Raw genomic sequence first — 26,253 nt, 5'->3', positions numbered from 1 at the left:
AGGTCTGCCCACTTCACATTTTTATCTTTAGTCAAACTCACATGTGGTAATCGATTAGATTTGTAAAGTGCTAGGAATTCCTGGGGCAATGATCAGCTTACTACACTGTTTTCTTCTGTGTCCCAGTACAGATTTTGTAATACTAATCTGTTAACATGGTATCTAAACAGCTCTTGCTCATATTCTTTATCAGGTCCTGGTTTGCTACAGTAATATAGTGTGCAATGCAGCAAATGCTGTTTATCAGTGTCAAGGGAGGGGGATTTACTGATGGCAACGTTCATCAGTTCTTTGGTTACTGCCCCTGGACCAGTCGTAACCAAGTCCTGGCTGTACCAATAAAATGTTTCGCCCTCCGGTCGCACTACAAAAGTATCCATTTGTCTCTGTGCTTCCATACCCTGCATAGTTGGAACTACTGCTATGCCAAATATCTGCATTAGGTCTCTGCCCAAAAGATTTAGTGGGCATTTTGCAGAAACAACAGTTTTGCTTTTCTGGGTCATCCCTGAAACAGGGTCAGTTATTGCTATGTTGTGGGAGAGTGGCTCCCGATACAGCTGTCCATTAGCTGCTTTCACTAATATGTAATCAAGTGATTCTGAATTTTCTGGTAGTTTGGAAGGATGTATCAGGGTCCGTGAAGCCCCTGAGTCACACAGGAATTTAACTTCCCTCCCCTCTACCAGAAGTGTAACTTCTGGTTTTGTGTCTGCTAAGTAGAGCTCTAGGCTCAATAATGCCAAGTCTAAAATTTCATTTTCTTCACTATCTATGATTTCATGCACATCCTCGATTTATTCTATCACATTTTCTACTCCTTATATCACATTTGCACTTGTCTTTTCTTGATTATTCCTTTCCAGTGATTCTTGACTATCATATAGTCAGTCCTCACCCTCCTTGTCTTCTGTGGTTACCTTTTTATTTTGCCTGCAATACCTTGCTAAATGTCCCTTTTTCCCCGCATTTAAAACATTCACCCCTTTTCTTTCTCTCTTCAAAGTCCTCTGATCGTTTATCAGATTGTTTGTTTCCCTGGGCATTTTTCTTACCCTTCTTCCCGGTCTGTACTACAAAGACTTCTGATCCATCTTCTACTGCAAATACTTGAGTTTTCTTTTTCTTTTTGCTATTAAAATGCCTTTCAGCATGTCTTGCATATTCAAGTAATGACTGTAATCTACTTGTACGATGATCTATCATGTGCTTTGTAATAAAGCTGCTAATGGGTGCAATACTGCCTTTCAAAAATGCATTCTTTAGCTGCTGCTCATATGGGGAATCATGTGTTTGGTCTTCAGGTACTTGCATTCCACAATGGTTATTAAAACACTCTAATAATCTGGCATAATATCTATTAACAGTTTCACCTTCTTGTTGTATGCATTGATTAATGCAAGTCCAGTCAGCCCTAGGCTTCCATTTCTTAGAGATTCGATCTGTCAGACCTTTCACTCTGTTATCCAGTTCTGCGTTACTATGTGGGAGTGGCCTATGTTCTGCATCACGGGGATTCCAGTTGCCACTGATCATGTGCCAATCTGGACCTACGATTTGTCTGACTACTTTTTCTACTTCCTCTCCATTTAAATGGTAACTTAACCTCATGCCCTGTAAGTCTTTTAAGAATTTTCTACAATTAACTTTCGGATGGAGAATTCCCTCTGTGGCTTTCCGGATGTCTTCCGGTGTCCACTGTCTATATACTAGAAGAGTTGGGTCCTGTCCTGCCTGTCCTACCTGTGGAGTTGATACTTCTATGAGTTGACATATCTCTTCTTCACTCATAGCTTGTGAATTTTTATTTATTTCATACAATTCAATATCCCCTCTTAAGTTGCGTGTTCGAGACCTAGTCTCAATAGGATCTCTGACAAACAGTTTTGGTTTTGCAGGAACAGCTGGATATAACAGAGGTGGATCAGCTTGTCCACTCACTTTATATTCCAGTAGGGGAAGCGGAGGGGGCGGAGGGGCTGTTGCTATTACCAAGTTATTGTCTTCTTTATCTAAAAACATTGCTTTTGAATTTTTATTCTTTTGTTCCCTGAGATTTGCTTCCTCAAGCCACCTGTGTGCCTGAGGAACTCCTAATTGACGTTGCTTTTTTATCTGACCTTTTGCGTCTGTTTTAATTTGTTTGACAAGTTTGATAAGTGAAGGTTTATCTAAATTACCATCAAATTTGTATTTATTAACCCATTTTGTATAGTACTTAACATTGTCAGCATGCTGTAATTGCATACATTTCGCGTCTTCGGTTAAAGGCGGGTCTCGGGAGCTTTTTGTGCACTTATTTCCCATGTTGTCTTAACTTAGTTAGAAACTGTTACGTAACCCTTTTTATCACGTGGTACCATGATTTACACTTCTTCACAGTCTATCTAAAATAACTGCCTACCTATCCTGTTTCCCTGATCTATGACAAGACAGCAATCTTTTTTGTCCCTGATTTACAAAAAAAATCTCCGGACAAAAACAAATACTGTAACAAGTCCCTGATCTGAAACAAAGAAAAGGTAAAATCCTCCTTACCTGAGCTTCCGTGATTGAGCTCGTCACCGGAACTGTTGACTCCTCCTCCAATCGCAGATCAGAAACAGTGGCTGGCCTCTTTTGAACAACAATTCAGTCGGAGGTCTTTTCAAAGCAGAAGAACCGATGTAGCTTCTTTCCCGTATGGTTTCATGCCACCGGGCCCATCTGACCTGAGCTAGAGTGAGAGATGTTTCCGGTCCGAAGGACCAATCTGTCAAAGGAAAAATATACTTTAAAAATGATCAATACACAGTAGGTTCAGGTTAAGGCACTTTAATCTTGCAGCAAGGAGACAAAAACGTGCTAATACAGAGTTTGTCTAACTAAAATCAGGAAGTAAATTCATCTTTATACACTTTTTAACAAGACATTGCCTACCAGGCTGAAGTAGCAGATCACAAGTTTTAACATCATCATTACATAGCAGCTGTTTATCCATAATTTTCTGCTTGCACTATCAATTTTATGAAAAACTTTCTAAGAAAAACAACGTGGCCTTGGTGACCACCGGTTAGATACAGTTTCTCACTATGTTATGTTTTTATTCAAGGTATTACAGCTAATTCGAGCACAAAGCAAGTACAGATTCTTCAAGCAGTCCTTTGTCTCATGTATCTCTTATTCTTCCGCAGCTGTGCATGTTCTCATAACACGAACAGAGCTGATTGTTCAAAATCATAACATTATAGAATATAGTATTGTTTCATTTATTACTTCCTGACCTAGCAGATAATCACCTGCTTCTCAGTACATTTCCAAAAGGCATAAACATGAATTTTGCTGTGCTAGCAATTACTAGGTCAGGGAGCATCTTGCAAGTTTTCAGAAAGCATACTGCAGTTTCAAAAAGCATCTTATAATTTCACACAGAATTAAGCTGCATATAAAATTGAATGAAAACGTGTTAATTCTTTTAGCTTCTAATAAGCATTAGACATATACATAAATGCATATTTCCCTGACACAGTGAATAAAATTTGCTGTTCCGAGAAACACACACACAACACAAGCACACCAAAAAAACAGCAATTCACACACATACACTTAAAATCCTACATCTAACCCTACACTAAACTGTACATACACTACTATCTATCCACTTACCTTAACCCAAACCCTAACCCTAAGGTCCATCACTATCACACACTCACCTCATCTGCACCCTAACCCTAACTCACCTAACCCGTGCGCTAACCCTAACATCCGCACAATCGCACACTTACCTGTACCCAACCCGTAACTTTCCACCACAGTGCTGAAAATAGCAAAGCCACAGAAATGGACAACCAAACTCTTTCCGTAGGAAAAAATTCGGTGTTCTGCAGCTTCACTATTTTCAGCGTTTGCTGTTCTGGGTTCGAAATTAGAACATTCAATGCTTTCAAACTTCGATGTTCTAATATAGACCCAGGAATACAGACCTATGCAAAGCTATGGAATGGAGTATCATAGAAATGATCAACATGGACATTTGTAACCTACAGACACTGGACCAGTCCCAGGTTGGCTTTGTTAAGGGAATGTCTTGTCTACACATCCAGGTAGATTTCTTTAAGAGGGTCACTAAAACTATGGACAAGGGGAGAATGGTGCATATGCATACAGCCTATCTTGACCTGGCCAAAGTGTTTGATACATTACCACACTCGGGTATTATTGGCAAACTCAGAACCAGGCATAAATTCCTGAATAATTCACTGGATTGTCAGCTGGCTTACAGATAGGACCCAAGAAGTCTTGATCGGTAAGACATCTTCCACTAGGAGACCTATTACTAGCAGAGTACCCCAGGGCTCCATGTTGGGCCTGCTCCTGTCTACTTCTTGGAAGTAAAGGCTATTGTTATAGGCCTCTGACTCACCAGGTTCACAGATGATTGCAAACTGGGAGCTATCATACATTCCCCCCATTACACCAACATCCTACAAGAGGGACTGACACAAAAAATAACTGGTATCAAAATCATTGATTAAAACTCAATGAGAAGAAATGCATTACAGTGCATTTTGGGAAATCAACCACCCAAGCTGATAAAACACCCTTAAGAGCTGACCCAATAGTAATGGATCTTTGAACATATGTAGACAGTAATATGCCCTTCAACTGAGACAGTGCCAAGATAGTAAGAAAATAATTTTATGTTGCCCAATTCATAAGCAAGGGTATGGCATCCAGGACCAAGGAAGTTATAGAATCACTATAGTCTGCCCTTATTAGACCCATCACTGACTATGGTCCCCCCTTTGGCATGTACCTAACCAGGCACTTGCAACAGCTGGAGCACCCTCAAAGGTTCCTCACAAGGAAAATCCAGGCTATGAATGCCTTATCCTACATAGAACACCTTAAGACCCTATATCCGTACTCATTCTACTACAGGTTACTGAGAGGCAATCTATGACTAGCATGAAAGGCATCCTTAGATCTAGCTCTGATGGATCTCTTGCATGTCTGAAAATCCAACAGCACCAGAAACACTAGATGAAAGGGCCTGAAATTTGCTTGCAACATAAATAGAATATGCTGGAGAGGTCAAAATATATCTCAAATGATCCCTATACTATGGAATATGCTCCCCATCTGTGAGAAGCAGTGTTCATTCATAGGTTCATAGGTTCATAGGTTCATACTAGGCTATCTGCCCTGGGGCAATTATAAGCCTAGCCCGATTCTGTATGGCTTACGCCACCCCTTGATTTGAGTATACTGTGCCCTTTTTTAAGGTTTAGTTTACTGTGCCTCTGTCTAATAGTGACACAGGAGTAATCCCTGGGACAAACCTACGATCCCCCATCCACTTATCGAGATTCTTCTTGAAGAGATTCAGTGAGGTGCTCTGCCTCACATGAACTGGAATTCTATTCCAGAGCGAAGGGAGCCTCTGGGTTATGAACCTGTCCCTCCAGCAAGTTCTATTTATTTCTGTGCTGAGGTTCAAGTCCCTCGGCGTGTGGCTCTAAGGGATCTAGATTTACTGAGGTGGAGCATGTCCATTAATTCTGGATTTGACATAGCTTTGTATGTCAGGCATAGATCGCCTCAAGTAGGCGGTATGCAACTGAGTAGAGCTGGAGTTTTTAACCGAGCAGTATATGGCATCTGTTTGAGACCCTTGATCCTCTTGGTGAGATACTTTTGGGGTCTTTCTAATTGCTGCAGGTGTCGGGTAAGGTACATCCCAAAAGGGGCATTGTATTCTATGATGGGCCTGATGAGGGATGAATAAAGGGCACGATTACCTCTCTTGATCTAGATGTGAAACCCTTCGTGATGAGGTGGGCTATGTAGAAGGTCTTTCTAACCACTTTGGCAATGTGGTTTTCAAAGGAGAGATTGCTATCAACTTGGGTCCCCAGGTCTCTAATAACTTTCTCTGTACTTAATGGGTTTCCGCCTATGTGGTAATTTGTGGGCACATTGTTTTTGCCAAAGGGTATGACTATACATTTTTGGCATTTAGCTTTAAACCATGGCGCTGGCACCAGTTATCTGTCTCTGTGAGACCTTTTTGAAGGATGTTTGTGTCAGCTGGAGAGTTGATTATGGCGCCCGTTTGCAGTCGTCTGCGAACTTGGTGAGCCATAGTCCTCCCACGCTTGCCTGTACCTCGGAAAAGTATATACCGAACAAGAGTGGTCCCAGGACAGAACCCTGTGGGACGCCACTTGTGACCGGTTTTGAGTCTGACATGGCTCCAGCAACTCTCACTCTGTGGGTTCTGTCTTTGAGCCAGTTTACCCATCTTGTGACATAGGGGTTTATATTTAAGCTAGATAGCTTATCTATGATGCCGAGTGGGGTATTGTGTCAAATGCCTTTGCAAGGTCCAGATAGGCTGTGTGGACTACCTTTCCTTCATCTATGGCTTTGGTGACTGTTTCAAAGAAGTCAACCAGGTTCAAAAGGCAGGATCTGCCCTTGACAAAGCCGAACTGGGTAGGATCTAGTGTCTGTAGGTCCCCAATGTCTTTGTTTATGAGCTCCATGATGATCCTCTCCATAGCCTTGCAGACTAAGCTAGTCAGGCTTATGGGGCGATAGTTTCCAGGGTCCGTAGATGCTCCACCTTTGTGGAGTGGGACCACTGTTGCTGCACGCCATTCTGTGGGCACATATCCTGTAGTGAGGCTGAGATTGTATAGCTGTTTTATTTGAGGGATTAGTTCCTCTTGTAGTTCATGTAGGACGCAACCTGGGTCGCCATCTGGTCCCATGGAAGCAGTGTTTTTTGCTTTGGAGAGGGCAGCCTTCACCTGAGCATCTGAGATGTTTGGGAGGCAGCCCTCTGCCGGGATAGATATTTGCTCTTTTGGGGGGAGGGGTGGAGAAGTTCGCACTGAACCTGTCTGCCAGGATATTGGCGATGTCTGTGGGTTCAGTGTATTTTTTGTCGTTTAGAATCAACTCAGAACAAGTCTAGGAGTTGCATCCCAAGTTTCTAACATAACTGAAAAAAGCCTTATGATTGTCTTTGGTGTCCTGTGCAATTTTTCTCTCGAAGCTGGCCTTGGAGGATTTTATGAGGGATTGTAATTTTTTGCTAGTACTGATCAGAGATGCCTTCCCTATTAGGGATTTTGCTCTATCATGTAGTAGCTTCCTCCTTCTGTTGTACAGTTTATTTATGGCAGGGTCCACCAGACTGGACGCCTGGCTTTGGATGATTGGGTCTTGGTTTTGTTTGGGATAGCATGATCCATGCATTCCTGGAGATGTCTGTAGAATGCATTTATATAGGATTCTGCAGTTTGGGCTGTAGTTTCCACTGGCCCTGTAGCCTTGAAGGATTCCACTTCGGTTTTGAGAAGTGAGAAGTTCGCTTTGAGAAGTTTTTCACTGTGGTTTTCTGGGCTGGGGTGGAGTCGGGATGTGGACATCCAGTGAAATTAATTTATGGACTGATCTTGCCAATGAGGATATACTTCTGGTGTGGAGCATAGAGTCCCCATGTTGGTAATGATCAGGTCTAGTATGTTGTCCCCTCTTGTGGGAGTGGTGACTAGTTGTTCCATAGCATTTGAGTTTATAATTTCCAGGAATCTTTGGGCTAAGGTGCTGGGGCTTGAGTAGTGCTTCCAGTCAATGTTTGGGTAGTTGAAGTCGCCCAATATAATGGTGTTCGGAGAGATCTTCATGTTCTCCAATGTTTTCAGGAAAGCCGAATGGGATTCCTGACTTTGAGAGGGTGGTCTGTAGGATGCTATAAACTGAAAAGCAGTCTTGCCCACTGTTAGTTGCACATGGATGGTCTCCGATACTGCATAATGCCACTAACCTGGAGGTGTGGATATCCTTGATAAATATGGAAACTCCCCTCCTTTTGTGGTTCGGTCTGGGTTTTGGGGCGAAAAGCATGATATGAGGTATAGTCTGGTAGTGCTGGGGTGCTCTCTGGAGCCTTGAACCAGGTTTCTGTCACTGCACAGATATCGATGTTCTCCATACTGAGGAGAGCTTGAAAGCTCGAGTGCGGCATCTTGCGGATAAGATATCTGGGGTATAGCAGCATTACCCTAAGTGTCTTGTTCCTTGTGCTCTCTATGGGGTGGGTTTGACTTTTGAGCCTTGCCTAAAAAGGCACTATGGGGTGGCAAGAGCCTTTGCCAATATCCGAAAGCCCAGTGGTGACAGGTGCAAGCCGTCCCTAGCGAAGCAACGTGGCTTGTCGAGCATGTCATCCCAGGCGGACAGACACTGGATCCCCTTTGAATGACACCAAAATTTTAGCCAATTGTTAAAATTGATCATTTTGTCTTTGTACTGTGGCATCATTCTAGGTGAGGGTAAGATGCTGCTCAAGGTCAGGGTCATACCAGCCTAGGCTACATGATCAGAGAGCTCCTCTATGTCCCTTTTCATGTAGTCCAGGGAGGTACGTCTCAGGTCATTCACAACAGCATGTACAATGACTGAGTCATATTTGTATTTGCTTTGGAGTGACCTGAGTGCATTATGTGGCGGATCCTAGCGCCCGACAGGCAGCTCACTGTGACCTTCTCTTTATTCAGCCTGGTGAGTGGGACGTCAGTGTGCCTGACAATAGAGTCACCTATAACAAGAGTATCAGGTGTGTTATTCAGCCTTAAGGGCTGTGGCTGCTTGGCACACTGACTTTGTGGGTTATGTGTTGTGTGTGTTTTGTTTTGAGGTAGCGTTTGCTTGGATGTCTGCTTTGGAGGTCTCTGTTGCTTAGGTAGATTTTTATTTAGAGCCTCCAAGTATGTTTTTGTGTATTTATGTGTTTGGTTCGCTGATGTGGTGGGACTATGTGATACTGGAATTGTGTTGTGTGAGGTTACCTTCTCCTCCTGACTGGTTACACCAGTTTTGAGATGAGAGAGCTCAGCCTCCAGTTTGGCTAAATAGTTGCATCTCTCACATATATTTGAACCTGTTTGGAAGAGGAGGGGGTTGTCCGTGTACATGAGACAGTTGTAACATTGCCTCAAAATTCCCAGATTCACCAGCTGGACTGGAGAGGAAACCATTGACTGACCTTTGGACATGCTAGAGTAATAGGGAAACTGAATTTAAGATGGACCAATAGAGGACAGGGTAATCGTAGAGATTATAAGAGTAAGTAGTGCTTATGGTTTAATAGTGCTAACTTGTAGGATTACTTAATTGGACCAGTGAAGGGCCTTAGAATGAGAATATGGTGTTTAAATTGAGAGATAGAGCAGTTCTAAGGGAAAAAGTGAAGAGCAGACTTTGTGGAGCCAGGAATAGTTTAAACCCAATTAGGCGCTGCGTTGTTGCGCTATGCTCAAAACGCCAAAACCGCGCAAAGAGGGTTTTAAGAGAGGAAGATGAAGGAGTTTTGGAATTGACCCAGAATGGCCAATAAAACTACAGTTTCAAGTCAGTAACCACTCCCACGAGGGCAGACAGGCTGCTCAATGTTTTTCACTGCCACTGATCAACAGAGACTTTCCTTTAGCCCAAGCAAAAATGGCCTCACAGAAACTTACAAACAGTTCAAGAACAGCAAGCCTGTAAATGAACTTTTTAAATCTCAGAAAAGTGGGAAAAAGCAAGATTTTTTTGTTTTTTTTGTTTTTCAGAGATAGCAGAGGTTAACAAGTATCAGCAAGTTATAACAGTGCAGTAAATGACCCCACACAAGAGTGCTAGGCCAAAGACAGATAAAATGCAAGTTTTGAGAAAAAAACGATTTTAAAAATAAGTGCAAACAGGAAATTCAGTAAACAGCTCTAGGTTGTGCTCTAAATACTGTTACTAATGCAGAAATCAAATTTAACAAGCCAGAAAATGCTCAAAATAGGCAGCTATGCAGAAAAACTTAGCAAATAAACAGAGGAAAAATACTTAAAGTCTCAAAAGTGGCTCCTTTCTTCTCTCAGCATTTTCTCCTCTTGGTGGGTGCTTCCCCAACAGCCAACAAGCCTGAAAAGACACCAAAACCACGAGGCAACCAGGTTTTAAGAGAGGAAGATGAAGGAGTTTTGGAATTGACCCAGAATGGCCAATAAAACTACAGTTTCAAGTCAGTAACCACTCCCACGGGGGCAGACAGGCTGCTCAATGTTTTTCACTGCCACTGATCAACAGAGAGACTTTCCTTTAGCCCAAGCAAAAAATGGCCTCACAGAAACTTACAAACAGTTCAAGAACAGCTTCCTGACTTTGATCAATGGATGGGGAATTGCAAAGATACCTCCAGTCTGGCCCCCATGTCTCTGATGGACAGAGATCAACATTAAGCAAATTAATCCCCAACTAACATATACTCCCACACATAATCCTTAGCTACCTCTTTACTAATATATCCCATTATACAGGGATCCAAGGAACTTGGGAAAAAAACTGGGTCGGGTTGCATTGCTAGTCTTGTAAAGACCCTTGTGGTTGCTATCATAGCGCAAATCTGTGAACCTATAACATTATCAGGATATGAGTAAAGCCAAGCATCCTTATGGCTGCATGAACAATGTACCCCTTACAGACATCTCTTGCCCAAATGTGGGGGAGCAAGTGAGGAAAAAAAGGGAAGTCTGATGTTTGGCAGGCATAGCACCACAGAGGCACATAGATAAAAAATAAGTACGGTCATAGTAACAAAATTTCCACTTAGTCTACACACCAAAATTCATAACTAACTCATACAGTCATAAGTACTCATATAATAAGGATTGACTTTTTTGGATTGTCTTAACTAGGATAAATTAAGAAGAAGATGTATAGATTTAGTGAAGGGAACAAGTGCAAAGTAGTTAATGAAGTCCTTTCTCTGAGGTAAATGCCACATTTATTCACAAATGTCTTAACATTCTTTTTCAAATATTACTGTTAAAGGCAAAGTGGGAGTTGGGCCCAAAAGACAGAAAATACTTGCTATGAAAGGCTAAGTAGGATTTAGGCCCAAAAGACGGAAAATATTTATTGTGAAAGGCAATGAAGGATTTTGGCCCAAATGAACGAAAATATATTATCTAAAGACATAAGATGAGTAAAAGACACATCAATAACAGAAGGCTTACTGAAATGTAATCTGGTTAAGGAAGTATTATACAGAATGTCTAAATATCAGATTTAGGGAAAAAAATGTTAAAATGAAGAGACCAAATAGATTTTTGTGAGTTGCTTCTTGGATCTGGAGGAGGAGATGCTGTGCTGTTCATACTCAGCAGAAATTAGCATAATGTTGTCATATTTATTGGAAAGGGGATGTAGATCAGACAGATTTCTTTGCAGAGTCCTTAGCAGCAAAAAGGAAGAATGTATTCTGTCTGAGTGTGAAAATATCCTTTCCTGGCAGCTGTTCTAGTTTTAGAGGTAAGAAACCAAGATACTTTAAGGCAGCAAAAGAGCAAAATACTGATTTTGGTTTGGTCTGTCTGATGTGCATTTTTATATTTAAGAATGACTCAAGATGATCCCTAAGTATTTAAAGGAAGAAATTAACTTTATGTGTTGTACATGGAAAGTGAGGAATTAATTAGCTGGTATAGGTACTGACAAGTACACTATTTACTTCAGGACAGTACTAAATCATTGTTTCAGTTGAGGACGAGTTTAAGACCTTTCTGAAGATCAGATGTAATGATGAGATATGAATTTATAGATCTAAGACTACTAGATCATCTGTATAAAGAATGATATCAGAAAATTAATGATCTGGTGGAAGGAAAATAGTAAAGATAACAGGACAAGGACAACAACAATAATATAAAATAACCATGTCCATAAATACTGCATATCAGCCAACTGTTACCATACAGTTTATATGTATATATATATATATATATATATATATATATATATGTATATATATATATATATATATATATATATATATATATATATATATACATATATATATTATAATATGCCTAGAGTGTATGTAGTGAGGTACATTTCTTCCTAAAAATAGTACCGCTAGTAACCTCATGGAGGTTGGTAGCATACGTACGTTGTATGTTTTGCGAACTGAATATATGAATGAATCTCCAAATGTTACACAGGGCCAGAAGTGAAGCAACATATTTGTAGATGTGATGAAACATTTGTTTTTGAAAATGTATGTATATAGAAGTAAAGGAGTGTAATATGCAATTTGAAGCAAAGCATGTCCAACTGCTGCAGCTGGGACTTTTCTTGCTGCAAGATTTAATCCCAAAAGTATGTTTTATTCTTAAGTAAAGGTGAATAGCCATTAACTTGTTAAAGGTAAAGTGTGCAATAATTTTGCACTTCAAGGAGAATAAAGATTTGAAGATATTTAAAAAAAAATCCATTCTAGAAGAAGAAAAAGAAAACAGCATAAACTGAGACATTCAATAAACTCGGTGTAGACTTCGTATACAGCCTACATGAAGTTTATGTGTTTGTGCGATGATGCATTATGAGCAGCAGCTAATTACATATTCATACTCTGCTCCGCATTTAAACGTAAACAAGGGTGGGGATTTGTGGCTGGTAACAGTGTTGCTGGCCAGAAAACCATGTAAAGCTACACAGATAGGAAACTTGGTTACCTCAGAGCAAAGTAGGTTAGCGGAATTGCGTGAAATGCCACAATGATTACCAGAGGTTAAAATATAAGTTATGTATATGGTCCAAACACAGTAAAGGACAGTGTATACAGTGCAGAGTATTGTGAAATCCCATTTCAGGCATTCTGTACAAAAGTTGTGTAATTGATCTGTAAGGGTACGTGGACTGCCTTTTAAAATAAAAAGTCAAGGGAAAGTGGGTGTATTGAATAAGGACACAGAGATGAATTGTAGGAATGGACACAGACAAAAACAATAGGTGAAACATCCTAATGTATAGAAGATGAGAGCATGTCAATGTAAGACAGTTGTAGAAGAAACACTAATCACACATCAGTATGGTCCAGTATGGACTGCACAATGAAAATGTATCTCATGTGACTGTCACACAAGGTGACATAACAATGGAGAAGACGTCTTTGTGAGATAAGCATCCTTACATGAACAACGTAGAGGACATCTATCAGGGATATTATATACAATTGGGGTAAGGTGCAATCGACTACCACAGCAGAACACTAATTACGAGACACATAACTCTCCTAAACAGTGTGCCACTCAACCAAAGCCCCTAAGGCAAAACAGCATGCCCAGCACACCAGTCATATGTGATTCGATAGTGAGTCACACTGATGTCCCACTCACTAGGTTGAATAAGGAGAAAGTAACAGTCAGCTGTCTGTCAACTGCCAGGATCCGCCATATAACACACACACTCAGGTCCCTCAACAACAGGGACAAATATGACTCTGTCATTGTACATGTGGGTGGGAATGACCTGAGATGTACCTCCCTAGACTACATGAAAAAAGACATGGAGGAGTTCTTTGATTATGTAGCCCAGGCGGGTATGACCCTAGCCATGAGCAGCATCCTACCATCACCCAGAATGATACCACAGTACAAGCAGAAAATGATTGATTTCAACAATTGGCTAAGTTTCTGGTGTCATTCTAAGGGGATTCAGTATCTGTCTGCCTGGGATGACATGATTGACAGACCTCTATGCTTTGCCAGAGATGGCCTGCATCTGTCACTCCTGGGCTTCTGGATACTGGCCAAGGCTCTTGCCACCCCATAGTTCTTTTTTTAGGTGGTGTTCCAAAGACCAAATTACCACAATAACAGCTACAAGCAAATGCATTCTGAGGGTCATGCTCCTCAACGCTATAAGTCTAACTCTCAAAATGCACTTGCACTCCTTAAAATGGAGAACATCGACATGTGTGCTGTAACAGAGGGGTATATATCAGATCATCAAAATGGCTCATTATTGAATGCCATAACATCGAACTGCAAAACCCAAACCCTAACAATATCGAAACCTCAAAATAGCGATTTTTTTCCCAGGGAAAAAATTTGCTGTTCCGAGAAATACACACACACCACAAGCACACTAAAAATCAGCAATCCACACACATACATTTAAAAGTTACATCTAACCCAACGCTACACTGCACATACACTACTATCTATCCACTTACCTTAACCCAGACCCTAACTCTAAGGTCTGTCACTGTCGTACACTCACTCTTGCCCTAACCCTAACTCACTTAACCTGCCCCAACCCCAGATTCTCACTATCGCAGACTCACCTCACCCGCGCCCTAACCCTAACTCATGTAACCCACCCCTAACCCCAAATTCTGTCACAATCACACATTTACCTGACCAGCGTCCTAACCCTAACTCACAGAACTCGCACCCTAACCCGAACATCCTCACAATCACACACTTACCTTAACCCAACCCATAGCTTTCCACCGCATCACTGAAAACAGTAAAGCCACAACAACAGCCAACCAAATTCTATCCCTAGGAAAGAATTTGGTTTTGGGCAGCTTCGCTGTTTTCAGCATTCACGATATTGGGTTCGATAATAGATCATTCAAAATTCTGCCATTTCGATGATCTAATATAGACCCATAACAGAGACCCGGTTCAAGGCAGCAGAAAGCACTCCTGCACTACTAGGCTATAACTCATTCCACACCTTTCGGTCTTAGAACTTGGACCAAAGCTCCAAAGTTGGTAGTGTTTCCATATTCATAAAGGATGTGCACACCTCCAGATTGGTAGCCCAACATAACACATCAGAGATACTTCAGGTGCAGCTAATATTGGGTAAGACAGCGATTCAGGTCATAGCCTGTTATAGGTCCCCAACCATGTCCCAAGACTATCACTCCACATTCCTAAGCACCATGGAAAATATTAGGGTCCAGCCTAACACACTCATACTGGGTGACTTCAACTACCCCTTCATTAACAGGGAAAACTACTCATGTACCAATACAGTTGCCAAACATTTCCTGGAATTCATTAATTCCAATGCCCTGGACCAGCTCGTTCTTACCCCGACTAGAGGTAGCAACATCCTTGACCTGGTCATTACTAACATGGGCAACCATTGCTCTACACCAATAGTCAACTCCTCCCTGGTTAGATCTGACCACAAACTAATCACCTTGGAAATCCACATCCCTCCCACCCCCACCCCCTCAAAGGTAACCACCATGAAAAACTTCTCCAAAGCTAATTTTGGGCTCCTACGAACAAAGGTGGCTAACTTCACAGCACCCATGCAAATGGAGAATAGTTGCATGCCCACAGAATCATACACCAATGCACTGTACAAACACGTATACAAATGAATGGATCTCACCATACCCAATAGAACCAAGACGCTCTCCTCCAAAAAAGGAAGCCAATCTGGTGGTCCCCTGCCATAAAAATAATCTACAACAGAAGGAGGAAACTGATGCAGAATAAGGTGAAGTCCCAAGACCGGAAAAATTCCCTTATCAGCCTCAACAAAAAGTTGAGATCCCCCTACCTATCTAAGTACAAAGACTACAGAGCTAAATTCTTTATGCAAGTGGCATGGCACAAATCTGACTTTTACAAGGCTGCAGAACAACTTGTAGTGGATGACATCAGCAGTGGTTGTTAGACAGAAGATGTTGGCAGGCCTGCATGAGGCCTGCATAATATGTAGGCATGTTCAACTGTGAAGATAGTTTTAGTTCTGCATGTTACCAGATTGATGTGCATTGCATATCACACATTTGTTATTACTTTATGTAAAGTTGTTGATATATTTGTGAAGAATTACTGAGAGACCAGAGTTGCAGTGCATGGGGGGGAGGGTAACACATGGTTGCATTGTAAATATGTGACATATTCTTAGATAGGGCCTTCATGTTTTTATGTTTCCACATATATTTTCATGGCATGAAGAGTAAATGGACAATAAAACACACTCATACATGCTATTTCCTTTGCGTAGTGTAACAGCGAGCAGCGTGTTTGCGCAATGGCAGGCAAAGTGTTTGCTCATGCGAGATACACATTTCAATTACATTGAGTTGCTACTGAGTGCATGAAACACACCTGCTGCTTAGCCGACTCTGTGGCAGCAGGTGTAAATGCATTGATACATTTCTTTTTGAACCCAGGTGATACTGGGTTCAAATCCAGGTGTATCTAATACTTCTAAATAAACAGTGATATTGCAATGACATTATGCTTTACAGTACATTCAGCATGTGTTAGTGTGTTGACCTAGAGCAGTGGGGTTAAGTGGCATTGTGAGATGGTAACTGCAGCACTATAGAGTCTCTCAGAGATGCTTGGCATTTGTGTATGATGCCAAAAAGTGAAGGGATCCATTGTTTTTTGGTACTTATGTGTGCTGTGTGTGATTCTATGTTTTAACCAGATTATAGCTGCCAAAATGGGGTACAGAAGAAAGTGAAGAAATGGAAAGCAAACAGGGGGAAGAACAAAGGGAAAGCAACAGAGGAATTTGCAGGAGGGAGGTAGGAAAGATCCTTAGCTATCCATTTCTTCAACAAGTTGGAAGGTTAATCTGACACTTGACCTTAGTTTGAGGGGGTGTCTGCTGCTGTGACTTAGACATATGTTTTGAAAATTTGAAGGCAACCGTTAGGTGAGTTAAGTTTGCAGACATTCACTTGGGGCATAAATTTGATGATGACACAATTCTGGCTTTATACACAATAAAACTGATTTTAAAGTGTGGGATTCAAAGCTAGGCATAAGGGACAAAACATTTTCTTCCACAGTGGTGATTTTCCAACCTTGCCACAGAAGAAGTGCTGCTCAGACATAGTCATGAATCTTTCCTAAGTACAGCTGACAGTTTGAGGTGTTAAACATGCATGTGTGTAACCTGACAAGGTTCTTGTATATAGATTCAGCTGGGTAAATGTCTTATTTAATTGTGAAGGTCATCCAAGTCCAGATAGCAGAATAATACTTATAGAAATATAGTAGACAATATTCCCTTAGTCATACATCTGACAACACAATAAGAATGTTTTATCCCGTTTAAATATAATTAATATCAGCTCCACTATCTAAACTGTTATAAGTGAGACTGAATATAATGGGAAATGGAACAACAGTAAAATGTCTGGAATGTCCTGTATTACAACCCAGGACTATGTGTAGGCAAATCTAGACTTATACATATTGCCAAAAGAATGTTGCAACACTTGCATATTTTTGAGTTCATTACTATAAAGTGGACCTTAACTACTAAAAAAATATGTTGCACTTCCTGTACTAGAACCATCTGTAGTACAGCTCTACACTTACACCTGCTGCCACAGGAGTAGTTACATGACAGTTCCATAATTTCCTAATCATTTTTAAGTCTGTGTGTTAAACACCACACAGTGCCACTTAGTGTGTTTGCGTGATGCCCAACAGAATTCATTGAATGTATCTGTTTTGAAGTATTGATTGCCTGTGTCTTGTATGCAGGTGTTCAATGCCTGCACATGTTGTGGAAGCTTGCTAACTGCCGTGCAACATCCCTTAGCAGTGTTGCTCATTGGAAAGCAAAAACTGCAACAATGTTTCCTTTTTGACCTTTACACTGTCAAGATTTACATGCAAACGAGATAAGGAAAGCTAAACCTGACATTCATTGTTTCTCCATTTCCCTTGTTTGCACAAAGTGACACACTATACAAACACTGCAAATTAAAAAAAATAGAAAAGTAGTTGAAATGAAGAAAAGCAGTCTATGAAATAAATACCACATGTTTTTAGTACACATGAAATATTTTTCACAGGGTTGGATTTGAACTCGCACTCCAATGAACCTTCAGAACACAGTAAGGGTGTTTTATCCCTGTTTGCCACACCAACAGTTTTGCAGCAGGGAACTGAACTCATTCTGCACACAACCAAATGCAATGCCATCCACAGTACTAACATACCATATGACAGTTATCTGTGCATATAGTAATGTCAGATGTAGTGCACTGAGTGATCACACAACCATTTATCACTATTGCTTGCGAAAATGCAGCTCTGTGTTATCTTTGGATCATAGGAGGTTACTAGGCTAATGGCACTGGGGCCCTTACAGGCCTAGCCAAGAGTTTATCCCCCCAAAAAAAAGAAAACTCAGTCAGCACCTGTAACCCCTGTCAATGAGAGACAAAGGTGTAACCCCTTGGACAAATTTGTGGTTTCCCATCCACGTAGCAAGGTTGCACTTTAAGAGGGTCAGTGAGGGACTGTTTGACATGTATGGGAAGCCTATTCCAAAGATGGGGGAGCCTCTGGGAGACAAACCTGTCTCTCCAGCTGGTTTTGTTGATGTTTCATATTAGATTTAGGCCTATCAACTGGGTAATGCGCAAGGAGTTAGACTTATGAATATGGAGCATCTCTAGTAGGGCAGGGTCCAATATTGCCTTGTAGGCGAGACACAGATCACCTCTGAGCAATCTCTATGATATCAAGTAGAGTGACATTGATTTGAGCCTGTCTGATTAGGACAGGTGTTGGAGGTCATGGATTCTCTTTGTGAGGTATTTCTGTGGTCTTTCCAGTTGGTGCAGATATTTAGAGAGGTTCATACCAAACGGGGAGTTATACTCAATTATAGGCCTAATGAGGGAAGAGTACAGAAATGTAATAACCTCCTTTTTTCTGGATGCAATCCCTTTACTTATGAGATGAACCAAGTAAAAGACTTTTCTGACCACAGCTGCCACATGATGGTCAACTGTGAGATTGTTGTCAACCTCAGTACCCAGGTCTTTCACCGCAGGTTGTGTGCTTAGGGGGTTGCCATTCATGTGGTAATCAGTAGGAGCCATGTTTTTGCCAAATGGTATGATGATACATTTTTTCTGTTTAACTTAAGGCTGACTTTGACACCACTTATATGCATCTGTGAGACCCTCTTGCAGTATGTTAACATCATTTGGGGAGTCAATGACAGCACCTAACTTGCAGTCATCCACAAACTTGGTCAGCTACAGGCTCCTTGTCTTTGCCTCGACCTCTGAAAAGTAGATGCCAAAAGTAGGGGTCCCAGAACAGATCCCTGGGGAATATCACTAGTGAAAGGTCTGCTGTCAGAGGTGGTGGTGCCTATTTTGACCTTGTAGTTCCTATTGATGAGCCAGTTGGCCACCCATCTGATGAGATAGGGATTAACACCAAGTTCTGTTAGCTTTTCAATGATGCCTGAGTGTGGGATTGTGTCAAAGGCCTTGGCCAAGTCAAGGTAAGCTGTATGCACTGACTTTCCCTCATCCAGGGCCTTGGTGACAGTCTCAAAGAAGTCAATCCGGTTCAATAGGCAAGATCTGCCCTTGACAAATCTGAATTGTGTGGGGTCAAGTGCTTGGAGATTGTCTATGTCCTTGTTTATGAGATCCATAAAAATACGCTCCATGGCTTTACAGATCAGACTTGTCAAGCTAATGGGGCAATAGTTTCCTAGGTCAGTACTGGCACCATCTTTGTGCAAGGGGGTGACAATGGCAGTTCTCCACTCTGCTGGAATGAAGCCTGTAATTAGGCTGTGGTTGAATAGGGTGTTCAATGGCGAAGCTAGTTCTTGCTAGAAATGGTGCAGTATACTGCCTGGGATACTATCAGGTCCCATGGAAGCTGTGTTCTTTGCCTTGGATAGTGCCTTTAACACTTGATCTATGGAGATGAGAGGTGTAGGACAAGTATCAGGGATGTCTACTGGGCCTTTGTGGGGTGATGGGGTTATAGTTTGCATTGAACTTTTCAGCTAGCAGGTTGGCTAAGTCAACAGGATCAGTGTAAGTGGTACCATTAAGTACTAATTTGGAACAAACTTGGGCTTTGCCATGGAGGTACCTAACATAACTGAAGAAGGACTTTTAGTTTCCCTTTGTTTTGGAGGCTAGTTTCAACTCATAATTGGTTTTGGAGGTTTTCACTAGTGATCGAATTTGATTTTTGAGGCAGAGGAGGGAGTTTTTCCAATTTGGAGTTTGTTCCTTTTTACCCTTGGACAACAGTTTCTTTTTTTTGTTGTAAAGCCTGTTGATAGAGGATGTCAGCCAGATGAGTTTGTGTTTCCTTGAGGAGCAGGTTTTAGTTCTGTTGGGTATGGCTGCATCCATGTAGTTGTACAGGTGCTTGTACACTGCACTGGTGTACTGTTCAGCATAGTTGTCTGCATCCTCTGAATGTTCGGTGGTGTGAAGTTGCTGATACCTTTAGGAGGTTGTAGTCAGCTTCTGAGATGTTTTTTAGCCTGGTTACAGCTGGGGATGGGTTGGGTGGGATAGAAACTTTGAATGAGACAGACCGATGATCTGATGTCACCAGGGAAGAACACGCTGTTTGTTGCTCATTCTTGTCTAATCTGAACTTTAATCTGGGACATGCAGTCTGTAAGGCATTCTATATCATTGTTCTTAACATGTGTGAGGATATTTAATGGAATAAGTTGTCAAGAAATGTAGGGGAGGTTGGATGTTACTGAACAGAAATTGTGAATTGTGTGCTGCCTACTTGTATTTCAAATCTTGATAAAATTACTTCTGCACTGTGTAAGTCTAACCTGGCTGACACACCCACTGCAGGTATTGCAGTCTGAATTGCTGTTGTGTTTTTCTTCTCCACACCAGTAATCATTCACAGTTGCAATCAATTAACAAAAAATACTGAGGGAGTGCCTGCTCTATGCTGCCATGAGCTAAACAAGTATTTGGAATCAGCAATTCTAATGAGTTCACACCTAATTTGCATCTTCACCATGCTCACAGCCCTGAATCTAAACCATAAAAAGGCAACTGTGTAGCTAGGGAACCTGAAGGTGAGGAGACTTGTTTATGTGGAGAACACATAAGAGGCTATTACTTCAGGATAGATCTGCACAGAAGACCACTGACTTTGAGAAGGTATGCTTGTATTTTTCAGCTGTATACTGCATATGCTGAAATGTCATTAAGAAAACTATGTTCGGGGCGTGGCTAGGATGTAGACTGGTTGGCAGCATCTTTTCTCAGCTCTGCACTCAAAAGATATTTCTGACAGGAATTTTTAAAAACTAGATATTGTAGACAAACCTATTTTGCTGAATTGCTTCTACTAATATCACTAGAAGTCTACAGTGCAAAAAATTTGGCTTTAAACATTATTTTTCCTGTCAAAAACAAGAAGGAAGGTATCTGAATCTACTGAAAATGAGCTTTTCTAAGCATACCACACAGGACCAGACGATGAAAAAGGAGATACAGTCTTTATTAAATGCTATACAAGACTTGTCAGTGAAATTTGACAAAATGAATACCAAACTGGACACTTTTGAGGAGAGATCTACAAAACAAATACAGCAACTACAAGAAATAATGACGCAATAGAAGTCTCAAATAGCTGACATAGAGAGATCCTTAAATGATACTGAGGGCAGACTCTCAGAACAAGATCTTCAGCTACATTTTTTATCACAACAAAATGCTTCATTACAAAATAAAATAGAGGATCTAGAGAACAGGTCCAGATGAAATAACCTTCGCATCTATGGGCTACCAGAGAAAACAGAGGGAGATAACATGTTGACTTTCCTTACTACCTGGTTACCAGAAGTTTTAAAATTGCCTGAAACTCTTTCTTATGGAATTGAAAGAGCCCACAGATCCTTAAGAGCTGCTTCATCAACCATCAAATCAAAAAATCACCCGAGATCAATAATAGTAAAGTTTTTCTCATCACAGGACAAGGAACTTATTTTAAAAACAGCATGGTCAACTTCTCCAGTTAAATACAAAGACAACATAATCAGATTTGATAATGATTATTCTGCTGGAGTTATAACTGCAAGAAAAGAATGTCTCCCTCTGATAAAGGAATTGAAAAAGACAACTTAAAGTCCACTTGCTGTTCCCTGCAAGAATAAAAATATTTTTACTGAAGGTCCTAAAACTTTTGACACTCTGCAAGCAACAGTTTCTTATCTTTCAGCTAATAAAACCTTGGATAATGTGGAAGAAATGGATTTCTCCCAATTTGGGGTTAAGCATCACTTAGAAAAAAATGAATGGAGCACTGCTGACAAGAAGAAGAAGAAACGATAAAAGACATATGAAAAACACAAACATTATTGTCTTCTATTTGCTCTGTAAGGCAAAAAAGTTATTTGAAAGCATTCATGCTTTACACATGTGTCAGTCTTTGAAACAATATAAATACAAGATAAGCAGGACATTTTATAACTAAAGCAAACAACCCTAAAGAAAGCAAGGTAACATATCTTTTTCTATTACAGTGTAAATACTTATAGTCATGATTTTTCTAACTCTAAATGATGTTTAGATAGTTCATTTATAAATTGCCTGCCTTTTACTGCTAGTATAGAATATGATGTATTTACACTGACATATTAATGTGGTGTGTTTAAATGATCATGATTCCTTTTTATATTATTTACACTAAGCTGCATGAAATATCTAAACTGATGTATTTAATACACATAATAATATATAAAAACTGATAGTAATAACTGTCAAAAAGTGCCTTGAAAAGTAATTATCTATTCTTTGATGCTAAAAGTGCCTTTTTGACTAACAAACAACTGTTTGGCTTGTATATCTGCCCTTAATGTTAAGAAAACTAATAGAAGTTTAATGAGCTGGTGTTCAGTTTAAAAAAGCCCTAAAAACTTCACTTACTTTGTTTTTGTCTTCCCACCATGGTCACGAGCTGGGAACTCTTATTTTACCACCCCTGAATGAAGGTTCTTCAGTTAGAATCCATTACAGTGTGTTAAACCTTCTAACTGCACAAAATGAAAGTAAACAGTCATGCGTGATGTCAGTACTAAAACAAGACAGTATGGGTGTGGTGTCAGCTCCTAAGCTACTTAAAGTAACCAGCACACTATTTATGAGATGGCAAAGTGCTTTTACAGTTTTAACAAATATTAAAAGTACACTGAAGTACCTAATGAATTTAGAAGGTATCAACACATACATGACATTTTATTATATTGTAATATTTGTTATTCATTTTGAATTGTACACATAAACAGCACACAAAGCTTAAAAAGAAGTATATCACTTGGAAGAAACTGTATGAATAGTTAACACATGCAGACTTTACTATAATCTTTTCTGATAAGATCACCCACGTAAATTACTATAATTTAACTTAATTTTATAAAAAATTAATATATTTAAGTCCTTGACTGGAACTATATAACATATTTGTAAACACACTGCAGCTAGTGTACTCAACCTTAAGGATAGTAAGTCAATTAAGGTTCATGAATGTAGCTATGTGTTATTAGGCATTTTAAGGGTAAAAAGAGTTGCTGTTTAATTATCAAGATACTCTGTAAATATTAAATTGTTCAAGTAGCACAATCATTAAGCAGTAATGAGCAAGAAAAAATCTCAGTCTTGCTTATGATATTGTTATATATATATATATATAGGAAAGAACTGCTGAATTATAAGTATGCTTTTATTAAAGGCAAGTTATATTAATATTGAACATCCTCACTGAAAATGAATGGTTGTGTAGAGACACAGTAACTCCCATTATATAACCAAGGCTAAAGAGATTGTCTTGTATGTCTAAATTGATCAGCCTTGAACCTTAGATTGCAAATAGACATGCAACATATTTTTACTTATAATACTGAATATATATTATATAACATCACAAACGCTAAAGCCATTGTCAGCTACATCTCATATCAATCAGCATTAACATATTATTTGAATAGCATAGGCATTTACTAACATATTGCTGTTGATACCTGATATGCATATAAGTAACAGGTCTAATTTCTGTCTATGAAAGTAAATACCAGGCTGTGTGCATTTGTTAATTATGAAACAAGAGCGTGCTATCTATTCTTTTTAATATCCTATAGGTATGTACTTGTTAGAGACACACATGCTGCAAAGCTGCTAGTTATTGCATATTCATTAGTATATTTCTGACTGCAGTGTTGTAAATATATGGTTTGGACCACTTGAGTTGAGAATATGTCTCTATATTGGGCATGTTCTCTGTTTGAACGTTGTATATTATCTATAATATGATATGGAGTACCCTCACTAAATTCAAAGAAGCCACAATAGACACAAATATTTATTAAAAATGGAGAATAGAAGGATGAAGAGAAAAATGAAGGAAAATGGTTGATGGTCATATAAGGTTATCTTTTCCTGTGTATGTAGAAGAGTTGACAGTAATAAGTACCAAACAATTGTGTTATAGCATATTTAAAGCCTACTTTGCTTCTCATATTTTCCAACCTTACAGTTATAACGCTGCAGATAAATCCTGTAATATCATAAGGAGTATGAGTTGCTATTTGACATATGACATATGTGGTACACTAGCGATGAAATTTGCCAGTGGCAATACAAATGTAACATTATATTCATTGTTACGGATAATTTCTGATTTCATCTACTTGTGGCATGGTTAACTGATGCATATAATGCTTAACATTTTTTTTTTTATGTATGTATGCATATATGTGTGTGTATGTATGTATGTGTGTATATATATATATATGTGTGTGTATGTGTATGTATGTATATGTATATATGTGTATATATATGTATATATATATATATATATATATATATATATATATATATATATATATATATATATATATATATATATATATATAGGTAGACCATTACAATAAATTTGATACCTATGAATGCCACTCACACTATAAGGGAGATAGACAGCAAGCATATTATTTTTAAGATGTATAACCGTTATTGCTACACAAAAGATATATTAAAATAAAATATTTTCCTTTACAATTTAAACAAAACCAAATAGTTAAGTATTAATCTATGTATAGTTGTGTTGCCTTAGTGTTTTATAAAATATTAAAAATAGATAAAGACTGTATTTAAGTAATCTGTAAAGACAGATACATGTATACTTAAAAGATATATAAGATACTTTTCATTATAAAACTACCATACGGCGGGGTCGGGGGAGGATGCTGAAATGCAGACTTAGAGAGATCGCTTGAATGATTAGATCATTCAAGGATGAGATGGTTTTTTTCTCATGGAGGGGTTTGGTGGTTGTTTATCTTATATTGTTCTCAGTTATGATCTTGTAATTTACTTTTATTGGGTGTCTATAATCTATTGTAATACTGTTGGAAGAAGAAAGAACAAGTCATTCTCTTCATGTACACACATCTACACATTGTTACGAGTATATGAATATAGATAAAAGCAAAGCTAATATAAATCCAATTGCAAAATGTATATCTCTTATTGTAAATGGTTTAAATAATAGCTGCAAAAGGGGAAGTCTTTATAGATATTTAAAGCTATGTGAAGCACAACTAGTATTTTTACAGGAAACACACCTTACACAGGAAGACATAAATAAAATAAACAATAAAAATTATACAATACTAGTAAGTTCCACCTATAATCAGAAGTGAAGGGGAGTAGTAATGTTGTGGAAAAACACTACTTTAATGCCTAAAATCATAAATACGTTCCATGACAACTCAGGAATGTTTTGTCTAGTGACAATATCTATCAATGAAATGATATATACATTAGTGAATATTTATTGGATACCAGGACTAGGTGTTAGAGTGGCCAAACAACACTTAGAAGACATTGTACAATATACCAAAGGCAATTTAATCATAGCTGGAGATTTCAATTGCATTATAAAAGAAACTGACACAAATACTAAAACTACACGTAAGAGATCACCTTTAACAAAGTTGTTATCTGAGTTTGTTGAAACTTTTAATATAGTTTACATAAATGAGTATGCTATCCCAGATTCACTATTCTTTACACATTTTTCCCATAGACATAAAACATACTCTAGAATAGATAGAGTGTACATAACAAAGGATTTAACCTCTAAATTAAATAAAGTCAAGACAATTTCATGTCCATTTTAGGACCATAACACCATAACGTTTGAGATAGACTTATGTTTCAAGAGAAGGATATCAGTAACAAGAATACCATCTTACATAACAAATCTCAAAGATTTTAAGGAATTTTATATTAAAGAGACACAAACATTCCTAGATATCAAAAAGATGTATCTGTAATATATATATGGGATGCATTGAAAGCATACCTATATGGAAGAGTGGTGGGATGGTATAAAAATAAACAAAACAGTGGAATAAGGAATTAATGGAATTACAGTCAAAAGTAGATAATTTAAAGCTTGATATTCAAAATGGAAACACCAACTTAATAAAAGAACTAGAAGATACTAATAAAAAATACTCAGAGATGCTACACCACAAAACAATGATCAACTTAGAAAAAATAAACTATGTTACTATTCAATGAACCCTAAAACCAATGAAGAATAGCAAATAGGACTAAAAAGATTATTAAAACAAAAA

The sequence above is a fragment of the Protopterus annectens genome, chromosome 8.part0 (genome assembly GCF_019279795.1).
Source record: "Protopterus annectens isolate FY-2018-M chromosome 8.part0, PAN1.0, whole genome shotgun sequence".
Taxonomy (NCBI): Eukaryota; Metazoa; Chordata; order Ceratodontiformes; family Protopteridae; genus Protopterus; species Protopterus annectens.
This window is presented reverse-complemented; position numbering follows the sequence as displayed.